This window comes from Condylura cristata, unplaced genomic scaffold (assembly GCF_000260355.1).
Source record: "Condylura cristata isolate star-nosed mole 26May11 unplaced genomic scaffold, ConCri1.0 scaffold00021, whole genome shotgun sequence".
Lineage (NCBI taxonomy): Eukaryota > Metazoa > Chordata > Mammalia > Eulipotyphla > Talpidae > Condylura > Condylura cristata.
In genome coordinates, this window is record NW_004567122.1 from 34,044,635 (window position 1) to 34,065,780 (window position 21,146).

The window sequence follows — 21,146 nt, forward strand, 5'->3', positions numbered from 1 at the left end:
TCCTCCGGGGCAGGCGGGAATTGAACTCATGAGGAAGTGGCTTAAGCTTCTTAGTGCAGTGCTTTAACCCGCTGCGCCACCAGGGAGGGCCCCAAAGGGATGTCTTTTTAACAAATGGTGACAGAACAATTATCTGTTCATGTGAAAATATACTAACCCTGACCCCTTGCTACACACTATGGAGGAAAAGTAACAAAAGTGGGTCACAGGACCAAAAACTATAATCTATAATTGCTAACCAAAGCTAAAAGAAAATCTTCACAACCTGAGGTTTTAAAGGATTTCTTGGAAAAGACTTCAGGAAGTACTAAATGTAAAAGGAAAATAGAAGCCAATTAATTGGACTTCATCAAAATTAAAGCAGCTGCTTTTCAAAAGAAATGCAGAAAGAAAGTAGCAATGCATAAGTAGTAGATAAATTTGTAATGCATACACTGACAAAGGATTTGTATTCAAAATGTATAAGGCACTCTTACAGCTCTAAAATAAGAAAACAATCCAATAAAAACAGGCAAAAGAGTTGAGCACAGATTTGTAAAATAATTAATATTTGAATAGCCAAAAATAGTTGTAAAGAGTGTAGCATCTTTAATCAGCAGGGAAATGCAAATGAAGATGACAATGAAGTATCAATACACACTAAAATAGATAAAAAGGAATGGCAACAGAGAGCACTGGTGAGAATATGGAGCCTCTTAAGCCAGCCGTGGGCGGGATGTAAAATGGTACAGCCACTTTGGGAAGGTGATGTGCCACTGTCTTCTCAAATTAAAAACACCATTGGCCCAGAACTACACTATTAGATATTTATCCAAGATTAATGAAAACACGTGCTTTTACATAAATGTTCATAGCTTCTTATTTGTAAGTCATAAGCAAGAAACCAATTATATATCAATGGATGAAAGAGACAGACAACAAGATAGAATTAAACATGGTAAGAGGTCAATTGGGCAAATACTATTAGAGAAACATAGGAGACTGGCAACCAAAGTCATTAGATGACAAGGTAGATTTGGCCTGTGTGAAGGATACAAGAAAGGAAAAGCAATTAGGAAGAAGCCCCTTCAGAGAACAGCAGAGTTCTAGGATTTTGCCAAGACCCACAGGAGATCTTGAGCCAAGAACTGCTGGTCAGAAAGCCCTGCATCTCATAGGAGAGGGCCTGAGCTCACATCCCTACACTGTGCATTTACTGGCTTGGAGCAGACTGGGGAAGTGGAGCCCAGGTCATGAACAAGGTCACAGATTCAGCTCTGGCCAGTTCTGTTCCATGGAGCAAGAGACATGGGTCATGCACTTTTCACCACTGTCCTAAAGCAACATGGATGAATCTAACAATATGTGCTAACTAAAAAAAAAGTCAGACACAGAATGATAGCATAGGACTCCATTGATAAAACGTTCTGTACAAGGCAAAGCTAATATTCACACTATTTTTTTTTATTATTCACTAATAGAAATCATAGGTGTTTCAGTAGTAGAAAGCTAATCAGTGATTGCCTGGGGCAATAAATTAGGAGAACCTACTGCAAAGCAGTCTGGTGGTAGAAACCTACATTTGGTTCAGGCTGTTCATAAAACTCAAACTGTCTACATCTACTATATGATATAGCCTTTACACTCTAAAGTATTTATGTAAGAGAAATTAGAACATATATGCATATAAGACCTATACACATACCAGACATGAATGTTAATGATTAAAATAGCCTTGTAGTAGCCAACAGCAAGAAACAATATAAATGTCCATCAACCAGATAAAGTAACTGATGTGTGTCCATTAAAAGAAAACTTCTCAATAATAAAAGCGGGAGGCAGGGGTGGAAACTACTAATATCTAAAACATGGATGCAAGTCAAAATAATTATGTTAAGAGAAAGACATTTAGGGCCCTCCCTGGTGGCGCAGCGGGTTAACGCACAGCACTGAGAAGCTAAAGCCACTGCTGCATGAGTTCAATTCCCGCCTGCCCCGGAAGTGACCACATGGTGTGGCAGACCTCTCCCGACCCATCCGCTGCTCCCCTCAGCAATGTACTTTGTAGATCTGCCTGTTCTGCTCTCCACTCTGTCTCTGGTGAAGCCTCTCGCCAGCCCTGAGCCTCTGGCCTGTACCCCAGTTCTGTATGCAAATTTGAATAAATCTTTAAAAAAAAAAAAGAGAGAGATTAAAAAACAAAAGGTGCATTCTATATCATTCTATATGACTCCATTTATACTAAACTTCCAGAAAAAGCAAACTAATTAAAAACAGGGTCAGGCAAGTTAGAGAGCTCAAAACAAACCAAAACTCATCAAACTGTCACGCATAAAATGCATATATTTTAATATGTACTCCAATAGTTTATTTAAAAAGTGCAATTTATGATTCTAAAAAAAATATTTTCAAAATAATCAATGAAAACATTGCTTAAAATGTACATGTTTTGAGTCTCCCCGGTGGTACAGCAAGTTAAAGCACAGCACTAAGAAACTAAAGCCACTTCAGCATGAGTTCCATCCCCGTCTGCCCCGGAGGTAACCACATGGCGTGGCAGACCTCTCCTGACCCGCCCACTGCTCCTCTCAGCAGTGTGTTTCATCAGTCTGCCTGTTCTGCTCCCCACTCTGTGTCTGGTGAATCCTCTCACCTCCCCTGCACCTCTGGCCTGTACCCCAGTTCTGTATGCATAAATCTTTTAAAAAATGTACATGTTTAAATGATACATCAATAGAATTCATTTCAAATGTAATGTCCAATATAAATTAACCAATAATCTTCCCTAACACAAGGGACTATGTTGATGGTGCACGGGTGAACTGGTCATGGGACTTTTTTGGAGAAAGCATGCATTGTACAAAGATGAAGAATGATGTAAAATATATAAATCTTTTTAACATATTTATTTTAAAAAATATTAAAAAATTACGACTTCATTTATTCAAAATGTTATATGTGAGTCTGAAAACACTGTCATAGACAATACACAGAATGCTGTTGTTACTCTGGTTTCATGGCTTCATTCCATCATGATAGCTTGTCTACTAGACACCACTCCTGGGGATGGACTTTGCTATTCCAATTTCACCTTGTTGCAACTTGTTGTGAGATGTTTATATTTCAGACTAGTAGTTTATGTACCTGGACCACCTGCTATTTGTTATAATCCTTTTAACAAATAAGAGACAAGATGTTTTTAATGACTGTGAACTTAAAGAGCAATCTTCTTTAAAAAAAAATACATGCATTTATAACCTTCTGAACAGGGAGAGTTTTCTTGACCAACATATTGGATTCCTTGCATATTTGACATGTGCTTGAAATAAATTTTCCTAAAATACTTTGATCTTAGTACCTTTCATAGCAAGAAGTGATTTTCTTTTTTCCAGTTCTAAGTCTGTCTATGCCAAGTCAATATTAGCTACCACTCTTTAAGCACTTCCGATGAGCCTGATTTTCAATCACAGTGAGACTTATTCTCAAAATAGTAGTCACTATTTTGCCCACCCTCACACAGCTATTGATATATAGTCATGAGATTTTTAACCCATGTTTGCCTGCCTCCAGTGTCACTCTACTTAACCATTATGACCCCATGTTCATGCTATTAGCAGCAGTATATGTTAATCACAAGGTTGATATAAGTGCTCAGTTAATGCAAGTCTTAGGAGTTGCAATTGAAGTGGGTACTAGTTTTGTGCATAATTATCTGCATATTTCAAAGGAATGGCTTACATTATGAAAATAGCTTAGCTTTGACAAGGTTTAAATATAAGTAAGGTATTTAAACAAACTGCTTCAACAGCTTCCATAAGTGTGGATAGAAAGGAGAGGTGTTTTTCAGAATGATACTCCCTTAAGATGTCCATTTTGGGAAAAAAAAAAAAACTTCACAGGGCATGGAATTATGGTGATGGCACACAGGTGACTTGGTGATGTGAAACCCGCGGGGATTACAATTGAGATGGAAAAAAAAATGTACAAAATGATGTAAAAATAAACTTTTGTAAAATAAAAAAAAACCTCACAGGAGTGGATGATTTCTCATGTATTTACTCATCATTCTAACATAATCAAAGCTCAGAGAAGGGGGCAAGTGTTTTTTGAAAAATATATATTAAGATTATTTTCAAATAATGCCAGTGTGCTAGACTACTACTGTAAATTTTATTTTCAAGTACCAATCTTAATCTGGTTAAGATAATTTTCAACACAGCACCCTTTCATCTGTTAAACAGAGCCAGTTCTTGGGAAAAGCTAGACCCAAGTACAGTAGTCATCTGACAGAAAACCAATTAGTTGAATAGCATATAAGTAGTGATTTTTCCAAGAAAGTTTATACTTTATAATTGGCATCATTTTACAGTCACTTATTTTCTGCATGTGTTTCTACTATAAAGAATCTGACCTGAAAGTACTTGAAATAATTATTTTTATTTTTCTCTAATCAACATATTATGCTAATGAATATAATGGAATGATGCTTCCTGAAATTCCTTCAGAAGGTTTTCATATAATGAGGACTAAATCCCATCCTGACCTGAGACATACCATACCTATGTGTTATTTGTATTGGTCTGCCTAAAAAATCTCATTAGGAAAAAAAAGGTTGCATGACTTACATCCAATAAAAGAATCATTCATCTGACATCTGTTTCAGGTGGGATGGCACTTAGCAGAAAGACTAATTCAAGCCTTCTGCATGGAATCTTTAACATGGAGAGCCTGGGTACTTGTTGTACTTATAAGTCCCCACGACAGAGATGGCAGTGGTCATCATGGAATGAAAACAGTCCTGGATGGAAGTTAGACCTGATGTTTAAGGCTGACATAGCCATCAATTATATGACTCTGTATTTCTTTTCACAACACAAGTATCTTCACCTATTATTAACAACTTTCAAACTCCAATGTAGAAGGAATGGTTGTTGCCTTAACCACCTGAGTTCAGTCATATTTTCTTTAAAGCCAGAACATTTCCACTACCAGGACCTACACCTCCACCTTACATTAAAGAAGACCATATGTTGTGGGAATTTACATGCCCAGGAACAGCTCTCAATCAGTGACTGATACATAGTAGGTAGTGGATAAATATTTCAACTCCCTTTCTTCTTCTGTTATATAATTATGAAGCACTTACTCCACATATCTTCTCTGAATGCTGTAATAGGATTAAGCTCTAGGCCCTCACAACAGTAACTTTCTTCATAAGAAAAACAGTATTGGTGTTCCCTCTTCACTAAATGGTACTGGGGAAAATGGACTGTGGTATGCAAAAGAATGAAAGTAGACTATGATCTACTTTGCACAAATATCAACTCTAAATGAATGAAACATTTAATGTAAGACCTAAATACATAATATATAGAAGAAAACACAGGCAAAAATACTCCATGAAATAAACTTCAGAAATATCTTTGAGTACTCATCCCCCAAAGTAAGGAAAACAAATACACTGCATCAAATTTAAAAAATCTGCACAGCAAGAGATAGTAACCAAAATGAAGAGACACCCTATTGAATGGGAGAAAATATATGTGCATCACTCAACTGACAGGGACTCATAGCAAATATTTATAAACAGTTTATACCGCTCAACAAAAATAAAGCAAACAACCCAGTCAAACAATGGGTAGCAGAGCTAAAAAGATACTTCAAAGAAGAATTGCAAATGGCCAACAGGCATATGAAAGATTCGAAGCACACAAATGTTCATTATCACTAGCTGTCAGGGGAATGCAAATCAAAATCTCAATGAGATACCACCTCACACTGGTGAGAATGGCCCATATTAAAAAACTGGCAACAACAAATGTAGGCAAGGATGTAAAAACAAATTTTCGTATAGTGCTGGTGGTAATACAGATTGGTCCGGCCACTATGGAAAGCTGAAAATAGATCTGCCATAAAAAAAGCACTAAAAATAGATCTACCATATGACCCAGCAATTCTACTCCTGGAAATCTCCCTGAAGAACACAAAAGCACAAATTCAAAAGAACCTACATTCCTATGTTATTATAGCAGTATATCCAATAGCTAAGATATGGAAACAACTTAAATGCCCCCAAATAGATGAATGTACCAAAAAGTTGTAGTATATACACAATGGAATACCACTCATTAATTAAAAGATAAACTCATGCAGCAACCTAAATTGGAGCTAGAGGGTTGATACCCAGTGAAATGCCAGAACAAAACAGACAGCTTCACTTCTATGTGGAATTTAGAAAAATGAAACAAAGGGTCAGAAAAATACCAACCTTGCAACCCTCCCTGGAGGCACAGTGGGTTCAAGCACAGCACTAAGAAGCTGAAGCCACTTTCGCATGAGTTCGATCCCCGCCTGCCCCACAGGTGATCCACATAGCTGGTGCAGACCACTTCTGACCTGCCCGCTGCTCTCCTCAGCAGTGTACTTCCACAATCTGCCTATTCTGCTCTCCACTCTGTGTCTGCTGAAGCCTCTCACCGCCCCTGCACCTCTGGCCTGTACCCCAATTACAAATAAATAAAACTTGAATGAAAAAAAATGTAATTATCTGGAATTAAGTTGGTACCTAGATTCAAGGTAGAGCTCAATCTTTTTATTTCAATAATTACTAATAATTGCTAGGTTCTGGGGACACAAAGGGGTTCTAACCTCATGCTTGGGGAACTGGAAGAAGGCATGTTCTGTTTCCAAGTCTAATTACTCTTCTGATTACACATTCAATTTTTGAGGCACCTCAGACTTTAAAGTTAAAGAGCCCATATTGACCTATAAGTAGAATGAGAGCCTTGCAGCCCATGGACTTAGGGCTTTCCCTCTCTCCAGGAATACTGAAGAGAGGCTGGGTGGGCTGCAGATAGCCAGGGTGGCTCCCACCTCAAGCTCTTCTTAGCACCATAGTTAGTAATATCCAAGCAAAAGAAAACTCTGTTTAGCTGGAATTGCCTACTTCCAAGCTAATAATAACCTTCTCACTGCAGCACCACATATAAACAGATTGCAGTCTCTGCAAGAGAAGTGCTTTGAGGAAAAAAAAAAAATTAACATAATCTGAAAATAATTGCTGAACACTTTGCTATTAGAGCTTTTGACTTGTGAAATATGAATGTTTTGAGATTGATAAAGCTGCAAAATTACTCCTCCGCTCCCCCCCACATGCACACACAAGCATCCATACTTACATTGTTAGTGCACACATTTCTCACTTGTATCACAAACAACTTTGAGTGCAGGCATCTTTATTCCAGATTTCAGATAAATAAAATGAGCCTCACTTATGAATGAGCAAATGACAATTGCTTATTGCGAGATGCCAGCTGATACCTCGACTTGGGCAGAGAGTGACACAAAATCACAGAACATGTCTCTGTAAGTTTACCATATACTCTCCTCTCTGGTCTCCTGTCTGTTTCTTACTGGCTCTGTGATGATGCCAAGTGCGGCTCTGTGATGATAGCAAGTGACTTAACCTCGCTGAACTGTTTACTTCTTTGTGAAGCAAGAGATTGAACAGGGTATTAAAAGCCTTTTAGCACTAACACTGAGTTAATTTCTAGTGTTAACTATCATAGATCCTTCAGCATTAGAGTAAAAACTCAGGCCTCTGAAAGACACAGAGGGAGCCAGGTTTACATTTGAATTGCAAATAGTCAGTGAAAAGTTTAGTGATCTTAATCTCATATTTATTTGGTTGCTCTAATGTTTAAGACTGACAGCATTTACAGCTTCTTCTCAAGAGAAAGTTTGAGAGCAGGATCGCTAACATTGTCCATTACATTAGCAACATCATTTAAAGAAAATGCTACCCCTCCCTTTCTCCTACTTTGGCCTAAGATAATGCACTAAATTGTTTCAGAATGGGAAAGGAAGTATTGACTAAAGATAGTCTAACACGCCTGTTCCACTTTAGGGGCTTTAAAACTAATAGCATGTAAGAATAAGATTTAGAGGGGCTATAACAGCAAAATGAACATCAGAAACCTAGATCTCCTTTTCCGAGAGCCCAGCTATTTCTACACTGCCAAAGTAAATTATTGACAAAACCATCTGGCCCTTTGCAAGAGAACACTCGACTCCCTGGTTCTGAGCAGGTGATGTGTTTTACTCTGAAGAAAAACTTTTTTTTTTTCTTGAAGCACTGATAATTTCTCTAGACCTGCATTTTCTGTGTGTGAACTATTCTTATGCCTAAATGCAAAAAGAGAAAAACATTACCTTTACAGCTGAGAGACTAAAGCAGTAAAAAGCAAATTAATTGATTGTAAACAGAACTGGATTGTGTGTCTTCAATGCTATTAACCTGGATAAAGAAATGTACTCACATTCACTAGTGCAGATATGGACACAGAGTTCTACACTCTACCTATATTTACAGCCTTAAAACTCTTCTGTGTGTAGGGAGAAAAGTGCAGATTTGGTCTTATGAGGGAAAAGGAAGCCGTTCCTATATCTCCCTGCAGAACAGCAGATCTTTCTGAGTAGGCAGAGGGTCAGCATACCAAATGCCATGTCTCAGGAAAATTTTTTAGTATGTCAGTGCTTATTTATTTTTGCTCAAATACTGTTGGCCAGTAGGAGTTGGATCTGTCTCCTTGCCAAGGCAGACACTGAGGCTGCTACTCCACTTTTGGAAGCTGAGTTGAAAATAAAAATGTACACACAGTTCTGTGGCCTTTTCAGGGCCTCTTCTTTGAAAGGTGGTGAGGAAATGAGCCTCCAGGGCATTGCTTGTCTGCTTGTCCCCTATTTCACCTGCATCCACAGTCGTCACAAGGGCACTGTTTATATGGCTTTTCTAGCCCTTCCCTGAAAATATCTACTCACTCAAAAATAAGCCAGATGCTATCATCTTGCGTTTCTGCTTTGAATTCAAACCAAAATTCAAAGCAGTCCAAAAATATCCTGGGCTTGTGATCTGGGTTAAAGTTAACCATTCCATTATTTATGAAGTATCCTTTTTCTATTTTTAGTTATTTATGTTCACTTTGGGGGCCTCAGCGTATGAGTTAAGTGAGTGTTCCTTCCCTCTTCCTATTACTAGAAACAGTCACCCTTTTTTCTTTGAGAAAACTGTTGAGGAAAGGCACGAGGGTGTGAAGTTTTTCCGTATGGTACTGGAATGGTGCATGCATAGCATTGGACATTTCATAAAAATCTTAGAATCTTACAGTCCAAACTATGAAAATTAATAAATGCTAATTGGAAAAATCTTTTGGGAGGTCAGGGATCTCAGGAAGGAATGCAAACTGGAACAAGAGAATGTAGCTGTCTTACAAATGTATGAAAAAACATCTCTGAAGGAGGTTGGAGAAAAGGTGCTGCTCTAAGTAACTTTGCAATTTGTAAGGCTAAGGGTGAGGAGAACTGCACATAAGCACTGCATTCTAGATTATATAATAGGGGCCCATAGGAGGTGAGTTACAACTCTCACCTGCTGCACATGTGTTCTGGAATTGAACCAGTAAATACACAGATAGCAGGTTAGGGGAGTCACTGTTGGAGTGAACAGGTACAAATAAGTAAGGGTGGGTTAGGAAGACCCATTAGGTGGACTAGAGTTAGAGACTTTAATAAAAATATTGGTTTAGCTTAATATAGATACGGATGATTATAGATCAAATATCTATAGATATGTGCATATGGCAGGTTGCATATATACAAATCTACTTTTGTTCTTTCCCCTGAGAGGATCTAAAATAAATGGCATCCAATAGCTGTGAGTATATCTAGCATTCATATCTTAACTTGTAGAACCATTCTCTAAGAAAATAAACCAATACTGCTCAGAAAATAGCTTATTCTAGAATAACGAAAGGAAATTAGGAGTCTACAACATCTTGTTATTCTAGAAAAACAAAGTGGAAAAAAAATAGCTGCAGTAATGGAAACATGTCTAAAGAACACAGGAACCAACTTAAAGAGCTCCTAATAGACAAAGCTGGAACAATTTTGGCAACAAAATAAATAAGACAGTATTAGATTTTAACCTGAAGAATAACATAAAATTTCAAAGAGTCTGATATAATATAAATTACTTAATAAATCTCCTATGTAATAGAATTCCAAACGACGCCCCATATCTGAAACATGGGCTGTGTACAAAGCGACTTCCTTCCCAAGAGAATGGTGTGGAAAGGGGGTGAAAGTAAGTCTACAGAGAGCCTTACAAAGACTATCATAGCAAAGGGATCAAGGTCACTATCAACAGTTAAGTAACACTGACAGTACATACTCTTGATATTTGGGTATACTATAAGAGTAGCAGGCCTCCCTGGTGGTGCAAGGGGTTAAGACTCAGAACTATGAAGCTATCAACATCAGGGACTAAACCACATGGCACAGCAGAACTCTCTTATCTTGCACGCTGCTCCCCTCAGCAGTGTATTTCAGTAGATCTGCCTATTCAGCTTCTTACTATGTGTATAGTGAGTCATCTCACCACCACCCTGCATCTCTGGCCTGTACCCCAGCTCTTGTATGCAAAAACAAATGAAATAAATCTTTTTAAAAAGTGAGAATAGCGGGCCCTCCCTGGTGGCGCAGTAGGTTAAAGCACAGCACTAAGAAGTTTAAGCCACTTCCGCATGAGTTCAATCCCCGCCTACCCTAGAGGAGAGCCACATGGCGCCGCGGACCTCTCCTGACCCGCCCGCTGCTCCCCTCAGTAGTGTGCTTTGTCGATCTGCCTGTTCTGCTCCCCACTCTGTCCCTGGTGAATTCTGTCACCTTCCGCATCTCTGGCCTGTACCCCAGTTCTGTATGAATAAATAAATCTTTAAAAAAAAATGAGAATAGCACTTTTCTTCTGTGTTTTTACTCCCCAAACCCACAGTCCCATTGCAATCATGAGAAAAACACTGAGGTTCAATATCAGGACATTCCACAATGTATATTATAAAAAACAAGAAAATTTGGGAAACTGTTACAAGAGGAATTTTATAAAATATGACAACTAAATGTGATCATCTGGATGTAACCCTGGGAAAAAAATTAGATTTTTGAAAAAGGAAATATGAAAAAACATGGACTTTAGTAGTTACAATAATCATAAAAATCAATAATGGTTAGTTATAGCAGATATGCCATACTAATATAAAGTGTTAATGATGAACTGTGAGAGTATGTAAAAGCTTTCCATACTATCTCAATAACTCTGAAGTCTAAATCTTATGAACAATTAAGTCTGTAAAGAAGATAACCATTTCCTAAATTCCTATATATAAGTTTTCTCCTAGCTGAACCAATGAAGGAGACCTGACTATGTTCATCTAAATATTTCCCATGTGATTAGGACAGAATCACTGTGTACTTATAGCTTAAGAAAGAAAAAAAAACCCTCCGGCAAAGATAAAATTCTTGTTAAAAGTCTTTAAGATGCCATAAACAGGTAATTTATCTTGAGATCTTCCAAGTCAGTAAGGAACCCATGATCATGTAAAGACATCAATAAAGGAAGTGACAACAAACAGCAAAAGTCAAAAAGTCAAAGTAATGTCAACAACCATGAACACATTAGTGAACCTGACTGAAGCTTTTTCTATTATATTGCATCATCTCCCTCCATCACCATCCCTTACTTAGGCCCAGTGAAACATGATCAATGGCTCCAATATTCACTGGTACTGGTTTTCTTCCTGTATTCCTAATCTGAGAGAATAGTGTCACAGTCTATACACTGGAGGCAAGCAAAGGCCTTTGGGGTCATCTTTGGTAGCCTTTTTTCCACACAACTCATATCCAAGCCAGCACCAAATCTATCCATTTATCTTCCAAAAATAATTTTCAAGTATATACATTTCTTAAATTTCCAATAGCATCACAACCCACTAAGAGAACCACCCTATACCAGACTTCCATTATCTTCCACCTGAATTAATGCAATAAATACTTAATTATCTAAATGCATTCAGACTAGCTCCCTGCTAATCCATTCTCCATGATGCAGTTAGATTGATCTCTTCAAAACACTAAAGTATTTATGACTCTTGCTTAAGTTCTTCAATGGTTTCTCATGGCCTTAAGATGAAAACAAGAGACAATAGCCAAGTAAAAGTAGAAAAAGATAGACCAAGATCAAAGATAATGCTAGACAAAAAGGACCTGTGAGGTCTGGCTTCTGCCTTCCTCTCCAAACTTTCCCTTATTCTCATATTCCAACAACAGTGGCCTTCAAACTCAACAAGTTCCCTTCTGATATGTCACTTTCACAGTCTTTCTCTTTTCCTAAATGTTATTCCTTTCCCTCCTAAGCTTAGTTAATGCCCACTCATTCTTTCTTACTCAAGGGTCACTTTCATAGGACTTGTCTCCCAACTTGCAACCTCTTAAAAGGCCCTATATGCTTATTCTGTTTACTCTTAGAACTATGTCCCTTTATTTCATAGCACATACCTTAACTTCTGAAGATATACTCAGTTGTACAACTCTGAGTTATTCTCACCTCTCTCATCAAGCAACCATCTACTTGAGAGAGGTTATGTTTGGTTTCTGATATTCAAAAAATATGTGTTAAATGAAAAGATGAAGCAAGGGGAGATTTTTAATGGAGTCACTTTAGGTAAAACACTCCAGAAAAATTCAGCACAAGGTTTTATTCAATATTAATGATCTCAAGATTCATTTTCTTAAAAAAAAAAAATCACCTACAACTCTTCTCTCTCATAGTCATTACCTAGTCAACTGATTTCAGGGAAGGTCAGAAGTTAGACACATGATAAAGCTGCTGTCATTCCCATCTTAATAGGGGGCCATGTTAGAACTAAAATGCTCCTTTCCAAAAATAAGGAAAGGCAGGACACCTCCCCCCCCACCCCCATTAGGTGTTCCCTGAATTTCTTCTGAGGCTTCTCTACCAATTCTACATGTTGGTTTGAAAATGGCAGAAATTTAATTTTTTGTCCCCACCTAATGAGAAGCTAATGCAAGGAATTATTGACCTGAGTTACTCAACTACCCCATCAAGAAACTGGGCTTGTCTTTACTCTAGTGTCCTAAAAGGCTGTCTTTCCATTTAGGCTTACTCTATCAGGGTTAAAGAAACTGGCACATTAGTGGGTGTCATCCTCAATTTCTATACAGGAATAAAGGTATGAAGAAAGTGTAGCAGCTGCCACTGTATGTTTAAATCAAAAAAGTGCACATTTTTCTGACACTATGAGCATATTTCTGCAATATTTCATTGGCCATAATTTAAAAGTATGGATACCTTTTGTTACAAAGAAAGGAGGGAAAGTATGTCTCTATAATTTGTCAGGCAAAAGAGCAAGAGGCCGGGAAGACCTTTCATTAGGCAATGTGAAATCTACAAGATGTTTTTCTCTTTTGTGAATTAACAATGAGAGGTTATAACAACAGGCTAAAGTTAAACTTGAGGAGTTGAGAAAGTGAAATAGTCAAAGTTGACATACAGAGCAGACTAGTGCAACCTGTTTAATGATTTGCTTGATTGTTTATACCTGAGATGATAATAAAGGCACAGGCAGATTTTAAGTATAAACTTGTCAGAAAAAAAGACCATCACCTGTGATATAAACTTACCTTTCCTCTCCTGATAATGCCTGTCTAGCTTAACACTTTCAATAAAATGAATTGACAATATTTGATATCTTTGGAAAAATATTTTCAAAAATTAAAAATGAGAAAGCATATTACCTTGTACACAAATTGTATTAACTATGCTAAATCAATTAAGTTCAATCAACATTAATTGAATATCTTCATTGTAGTCTTTGATATCTATGAATCCATAATGGGATGTTTGACTCAAGCTCTGAACTAAAAATTCAAGTGTTAAGTTCCAAATATACCTTCCAGTATAGGAACAAAGAAAAAGCCACAACACAATTATATGATCCAGGTTTATTCTTTCTCACCAATCTGTTGTCAGAGGATAATTGTTTCTTACCTGGAGAGGATCATACAACAAATCTCAAAAGAAAATAATTTCCTCACCCCTGCACAAACCTTCAATTAGAGAAAAGAAGAAGAAACTCTGTAGTTAACATTATGTTATACATTATGTTACACATTAAAGATGAAAATCCATGGTACCTATAACTATTTCTGAGATAGGTTCTTTATGGTAAGTAAATGCATGAAAAAAGAATTGAAACTGAAATTGTAGCACTATTAATATACTTCAATAGTAAGGGATATTGTATATTAAAGCATATAAATGTGCTACTGCTTAATATTCACTCAGTAAATATTTATTGAGGATGCATATCAACATTTATTCAGTAGAAAAAAAATATTAATTTTTGACTGCATGCCAAGGAATAATCTCAAGAGGAATAAAACAAGGAGTCTCAGTCTAGTAGGAGGGTTATTGTACCATGAAATAAATAGAACTTTAGTGGGTAAAAGCAAATACTTTAGACACAAATTGAATTCTGCTTACTGCACTGGTACATGACTTAAATTCTCTGAACCTTATTTTTCTCATCTAATACTAACATAACTACAGAACCTGTTTCATAAATTCATGTGTGCATCAAATAAGATATGGTCAGAACAGTGCCTTGTATCTGGTGCCTTCTCACTCATCATTGCTTTTAAGAAATACTATTTACTTATTTATTTCAGACTATTTGTCTGAAAAACATTAGAAAGAATTTCATCCAATATTGGCATTTAACCTGAATCTTGAATAATAAATGGGGATTCATGAGATAGACAAGAGGGAAAACAGGCACTTCCAGGCAAAAAGCACAGTGTAATAAGCATTAAGATTGTAAGAAATAATACAGCAATAGACTGTAGGCTGGCATGCCACAAAGTGTATGGGAAACTAAGAGGTAGTTCCAAGTGATGGCCAGCAGGGCAATGACAGAGCATCTGGTGAGATTCACAAAGCAGGCTGAAGGCTGGCTGGGGTACTTTTAAGTCTAGTCACAGAGACATGAAAGTAAAAGTCCATTTCCTTACTTGTGTCGCATTATCTTACAGGGTATCACTCATGAGTTGCCTTCATCCGTCATCCATAATCTTCTACAGCACATATTTGCATGTTCACAAGTCTTTATACACAACTGGTAACTTAAATCTGAAGTGTTAGAACAGGCCCAAAATGGGGGGTATAGGCCCTCCCTGGTGATGTAACAGATCTAAGTGCAGCACTGCAAAGCTAGAAGCAGCTGTTTCAACTAGAGTTCAATCCCCAGTCAGGAAGGTGACCTACATGTTGCAACAGACCTCTCCTGTTTCGCCAAGTACTCCCCTCAGCAGTGTACTTGGTCAATCTGCCTGTTCTGTGTCCTGCTCACTGGCCCTGCTCCTCTGGACTGTACCCCAGTTCTGTATGCATAAATAAATTTTTTTAAAAAATCCAAAGTGGGGGTATGTGTGCTAAGCTTGCCAAGACTGAATACCTAATCTAACTTCAGTTTCAAGACCCCTACAATTTTAAGTGAAGTTTTAACTCAATACCAGAGCTTCTTTTTCATTTTCCAAAGGAAAATGAGATAATCTTTCCCAAGTCCTTTTTTCATTCCCCAATAGGTTACATAAGCCTGATAAAATTCCCTACTCTTTTAGCTTAACTTCTTCCTACCTATGAAAACTTTTTATGTTGTATAATTTTTCTAAGCCTCTTTCTACTGCCTAGGTTCATCAATCATTTAATGAAGTTAATTATATCTTTAAAATTAAGTTGATTGGTATCTTTTCCTTTGGTTTTTTGGAAGGCTAGACATTGGACAGTGGGTTTGGAAGTTTTCATTATAGTTTTTCATTTTGTTCTTAAGTTAAATTATGCTAAATAGAGGCAAAAAATAGATTAAAGTGGTTGGGTTTGATATTTGTTTTTTATCTGAGGGAACCTCTAACACAGAGTAGAGTTGATTCTGGATATATAGATAAGGTTCTAGAAGCTGCACATAAAACTCCTGTAAATAAGATCCCTGCAAAGATTTTAACATATGACAGCACCCAAGCAGAGAGAATCCCAAGTGCTCCCATGTTTGGGTTAATAGTTTCCTCGAAGGTAAGGAGAAAGCTAACTTGTGAGATTCAGGCCCAGAGTATGCCCAGTGGATCTACTTTTAAACAAGAAGAAACTTAATGATAATAGTGCTTATAAAGCACTAGATACAGTCCAAGCAGTTAGTAAACTCTTACAATGTAATTTAATTTCTTACAGTATAGTAAATAGGTCCAATTAACTGCAGTTTACAAAAGTGGAAAATGAAGCTGAAAGATGACATGACTCTTTCAAGCCTACAGAGCCATTCAGTGACAAAGCTAAAGTTCTAGATCAGTACTGTTTGACTCCAGAGCCTAAACTCTCATTCACTCACATATGCTAGGAGAGAAAATGATGCTTCAGACAAGGTCATAAAGGACTTTATGAGTTCCTACTTTAGCCTTTCAGATTATAACTAACTTGATTGAGTTACCCTCACCATACCCAGTGGTTACTGCAAAGTTAAGTCCTTGTACATTCTGAGCAAGAGCTAGGAAGGAAGGACACTAAGAAGTCCCTGAACAGTCAAGCAGTCTGACTCCAACGCCATTACTTATGGCATTGAAATGTCACTTCATGGTTTCCTAGTGCTTTCCAAATATTCTCACTTGGTCCACCCAACAAACTTTTGAGGCTGAAAATATCATCCCATTTTTAACCACAAAGAGTGGGAGGTTTTAAGGTGTTCAGAACTAGGACACAGGAGATAGCAGCTGCTGAAACAGAAAGCATATTCTTAATCTACCATACTATAAGACACAATTTGGGACAATCTGGAGAGGTTGCCACATCCTGTTTGTATTTTATTTTGATGCTGTACAGTTTTTTCCATTCTTCAGTTTTGATGGAGGGGCTATAAGACAACAACATTCGAGATTAATGGAAAGTGGGAAAAGTAGAGGATTACTAATTAAAAACAATCTCCCTCCCACCACAGACTTGTGTTTTCCTTAATTAATTAGTTCTTCTCATTAATGAAGTTTTCTACTGCCTATTTAGATAATTTACTTTGACATGTATGTGTGCAATTCCCAAACTCAAGAGCAATACCCATTTGCTTTCTATTTTACTGCCTGTGCAGAATCTGTTACAACAAACAGGTTTATAAAATCCCATCACAACAAAGCCATCACATTTTTGGACTAAGAGAACAAGGGTAAATTTCTTGAGTAAACTGATTCACTGCATGCTGGGAGAGGGGTGCATAGGTAGACCTATATCATCCTTAGCCAAATCATGAATCATTCTTAAACACTGTCATTATATACTTTAGTGAAAGGAGGGAGATTAGTGAGACTTAATCAACTAGACAAATTAAATCATCACACAATGTGTACATTGTGTATTCACTTGAGCTGCTCAAATGATTGAATAAGCTCTTGTGTTATTTGGTCCTAACAATGAAGTGTATCTCAAATGGTGCTAGTACTATTAAAAAGATCAAACAAAATTGATGATGGAACAAAAATTAGTTCAGTGACTAGAGCCAAAAAGTAGTATATAATGAGTCTCTTATTAAAGATACTGCTTAAAATTCATGATTTATAATAAATGTTAATTTAAGATAGGCTACTTAGTTGGGGTTTTGTATATATATTATGGCAATAAAGTTTAATATTTTTTTCTCTAAAGAAAAATGAATAAATAAATTTTCTCTTAAAAAATACTCCTCAGTATAAGCTGGAAAAACTTACAAAGAGAGAGAGAGGAAGAAGGATCATGAAATTACCTACAATACTAATAGAATGTTAAGCCAATCTTCCTACCTATTGCAATAAACTCAAACAACTAAGTTAATGGAAATACTAAAGGTTAAGTTACATATGATAAGTATTTGTGTAACACTTTCTTGCCATCTGTGTGCATATGTGCAAAAGACTGAAAGACGCACATTTTATTTCCTTTCTTAAAAATATATTACTGTGCCATTTTTTACTATTTTTTTTAACATGTCAGATAAGTTTAGAATAAAAAAGGACTTTGAAATGTGCACTTTACTCTGGGAAGTCAGAAGTAGCAGGCCACCATACATGTCCTCACATCCATGCTCACAGAACCCACCAAGAAGCTGGTTGTAAAGATGTCCAGAAAGAGTAATCCAGCAGAAAAGGAGAGCACAAAGAGCATGGGCTCTGGAGCTGGGCTGCCATCCGTTTACATGCAAATTGTGTCATTTGCTAATGTGTTACTGAAAATGAACTATCCAACCTTATAGACCCTCATCTGTGAAGCCTGGATAATGACATCTGTCTTACAAAATAGTTCTGAAAGTCACATGAGATGGTATGCACTTTGTCTAACACAAAGTTATGTTCTGTTTATAAATACCACAGCAATTATTATTAGCACACTAAATAAAAACCACAGCAATTACTATTAGCACAAATAAATACTACTAGTAACACTAAAAATACCTCTTGCACACTGTATGGCAGATACTCTAATTGAACTTTCAAACACAGTGACAATTTTTTTGTAAGCAGAGATAACTTAAGGTTCTGTATACACTGGGTATGTGGAGGTGGCTTTTCCTAACTAACTTGGCTGTGAGTCAAAAGAGCAGTTATAATTTGAGAGCACAAGTGCCATACTGCACAATTTAACTTATTTATGAATAAAATCACTTACTCTCTGACATTTTCTAAGTTCAGGCACCATACCTATTTCACTTTTTTTTTTTAATAGTAGTTAACATTGTAGCTTTATACTATATAACTGTAATTCATAGCATTGTTAATGAGTCTGATGAGTTTAGGAATCTTGTCTTTCTTTGACACCACTGCATTATCTGCACTAAATTAAAAAACTCACAATGCATGGGAAATGAAATACTTGACAATTACTGGGTGAACAAATGCATGATTAAATGGCCTTTGAAGTGATAGCTCCTGTCAGCTAATAAAGTAGAATGTGTTAGAAGACAGACTTCTCACGTTCCTTACAATGGCAGTTAGGAACCACAAAACTGGTTAAAAAAATGTTTAGGGACTTAATAGGAAAATCTACTTTGACCTAGTAAGTCATATCTTTTATAAAGATCTTATTTCAAGGTTATTGCCTCAAGGAGAAGAGCAAATTATTTAACTATGAAAAGTAGTAATTCCCCAGAAATTCAAAGCCAATGAAACATAATGAAGTGGGACCAAGAAATCAGAGACCATTTGGCAGTTTCTTAGAATGTATACAACATTCATAATGAAACCTATGTGTTTGTGAGATTTCCAGAATATCAGGGATATAAAGATTGAAAGGACACCACAGGGAAGGGTTCACAAAGGAAATACATGCACAAACAAGGTCAGGCCAAAGTAAAACATTAGCAAACACTTGAAATTTGGCTCCTCACCCTTGTGCACTGCACTTGATTGGTAAAGTTGGGAGAATGTGTTCCATGACAGCTTGGCAGATCTAAAGTTCCTTTTCTTGATGCCTCAATCTGTCACTGCTGGTCTTTTTAGGAAGATAAGACAAGGCATGGGAAGGTTCTTTTTGCAAAGATGAGGAAGGCTCAATTATCTTGTCTCCTTTTAAGGGTATGAAGTAAGAAACAAGGGAGACACAGAAAAAGAGGACTTAGTCTTCTCCCAACTGAGAACCACTGGTAACAAACGTTAACACTAGTTAAAGCTTGATGAAAGAGAAGATCAAGCCAAGGAAGAAGAGAAATGCCATCTCCTTAATGTGGTGAAACTGTAACACACACAGTACACAAAGACAGATTGTTCCAAGAGGAAGAATGAGGTCATCAGAGTGTTTTACGGTGATCTTTGAATGGAGAGGGAGAGGTCTTGATTTTGCTTCCCAAATAACTACAAAATTGTGATTGACATATCCAAGGTGTTGAAATTCTATTTAATCTGGACTCTGCTGAAGTATTCAAATTACCTTCTGATGGGTTCCCCACAAGAGAAGATTAAGAGGAAAGTACTGAGGCTTGTCAAAATGGTCATTCACTCAGTCCACACAATTCACAATGAGGACCATGGGCACCAGCCCATCAAGAAGGAAAGCACCTCAGCAGCATGTCCCCCAACTCCCCGCACAGCTGTCAGCTTCCCTTCCAGATGGTGATGATGGATGCATGCACTGACCTGGACCAATCTTTAACTGGTCCTCCAGTCCTGTTTTTTTTACTAAGAACTCATTAATGCCAATTATAATCTTTGATTAATCCTATGCTTGACAAATGGGCCTAACTGCAAGGCTTCACTCCTGACATGAATTTACAACTAGAGGTTAGCATAATCAATACTCAGGACAGTGTGTTGTCAGTAACTATCTTCGTCAGAAAACCTAGTGCAATGCAGCCAGTAGCTTTTGATCCATTACAGCTGCCCACTAAGAATGAGCCACAACCATCCTCCATTAATCTCCTCCTGTTCTCAGATGTACCACATTCAATCAGGAACAAGGCTACAGGAAATGGGGTTGCCTATTAAAAAAAGACACAGTTTGGAATTTCTCAACAAAAGACCACTAGGAATTTCAACAAGATAACAAATGTTTCCTTTGTTTTTTCCATGTTGACCATAACATCAGTTATGACCTCATGGAAAAAAAGAAAATGCAGAATCAATTTTTCCAATATTGTAAACACAAGTATGGTTTCAGAATTGTCCATTCACTTCCACTTTCTATTGAAAAGCCATTCCTTGCATCAAGATAAAATGATAGGAGGCTATTGTGCCACATTAGCCTCACAGAACTCTCTTCACTGAATTGCTCTTTAAAGACTGTTATCAGGCTTTGCTACAAGAAATAGAATTCTGAAATCCACTTCTGCTTCATTGTGCAATGGGATTCCAGCTGGGATGAAGTAGAGGCTCAGGTATACCAGTGTCCTAGGTCACATAACCCTCAGCTAGCAAGCCATGCCCTTTGTGCTCCTTGATTCAAACGAACCTTTTTCAATAAACACTAAGCATGTTCACAGTAAAGTTCAAGCTCATACATGTTGTGAGTGACCAAGTGCGGAGATTTACTGAGGGACTGGATAAGGGCAGTAATAAACTGGGCCTTGCATCCAATTAATGGGACCTTGCGTCTGGGATGGGACTAGATGAAGGTGCTAAAGACCTGGGCTTTACATCAAGGGACATAGCAGTGAGTCACCCTTTTGGAATTTGAGTTTAGAATCTATATAAGAGACCCTTACCCTCTAGGGCTGGCAGTAGGCGCGGACCCCACTCTAGGGGCTCTGTCTCAGCTG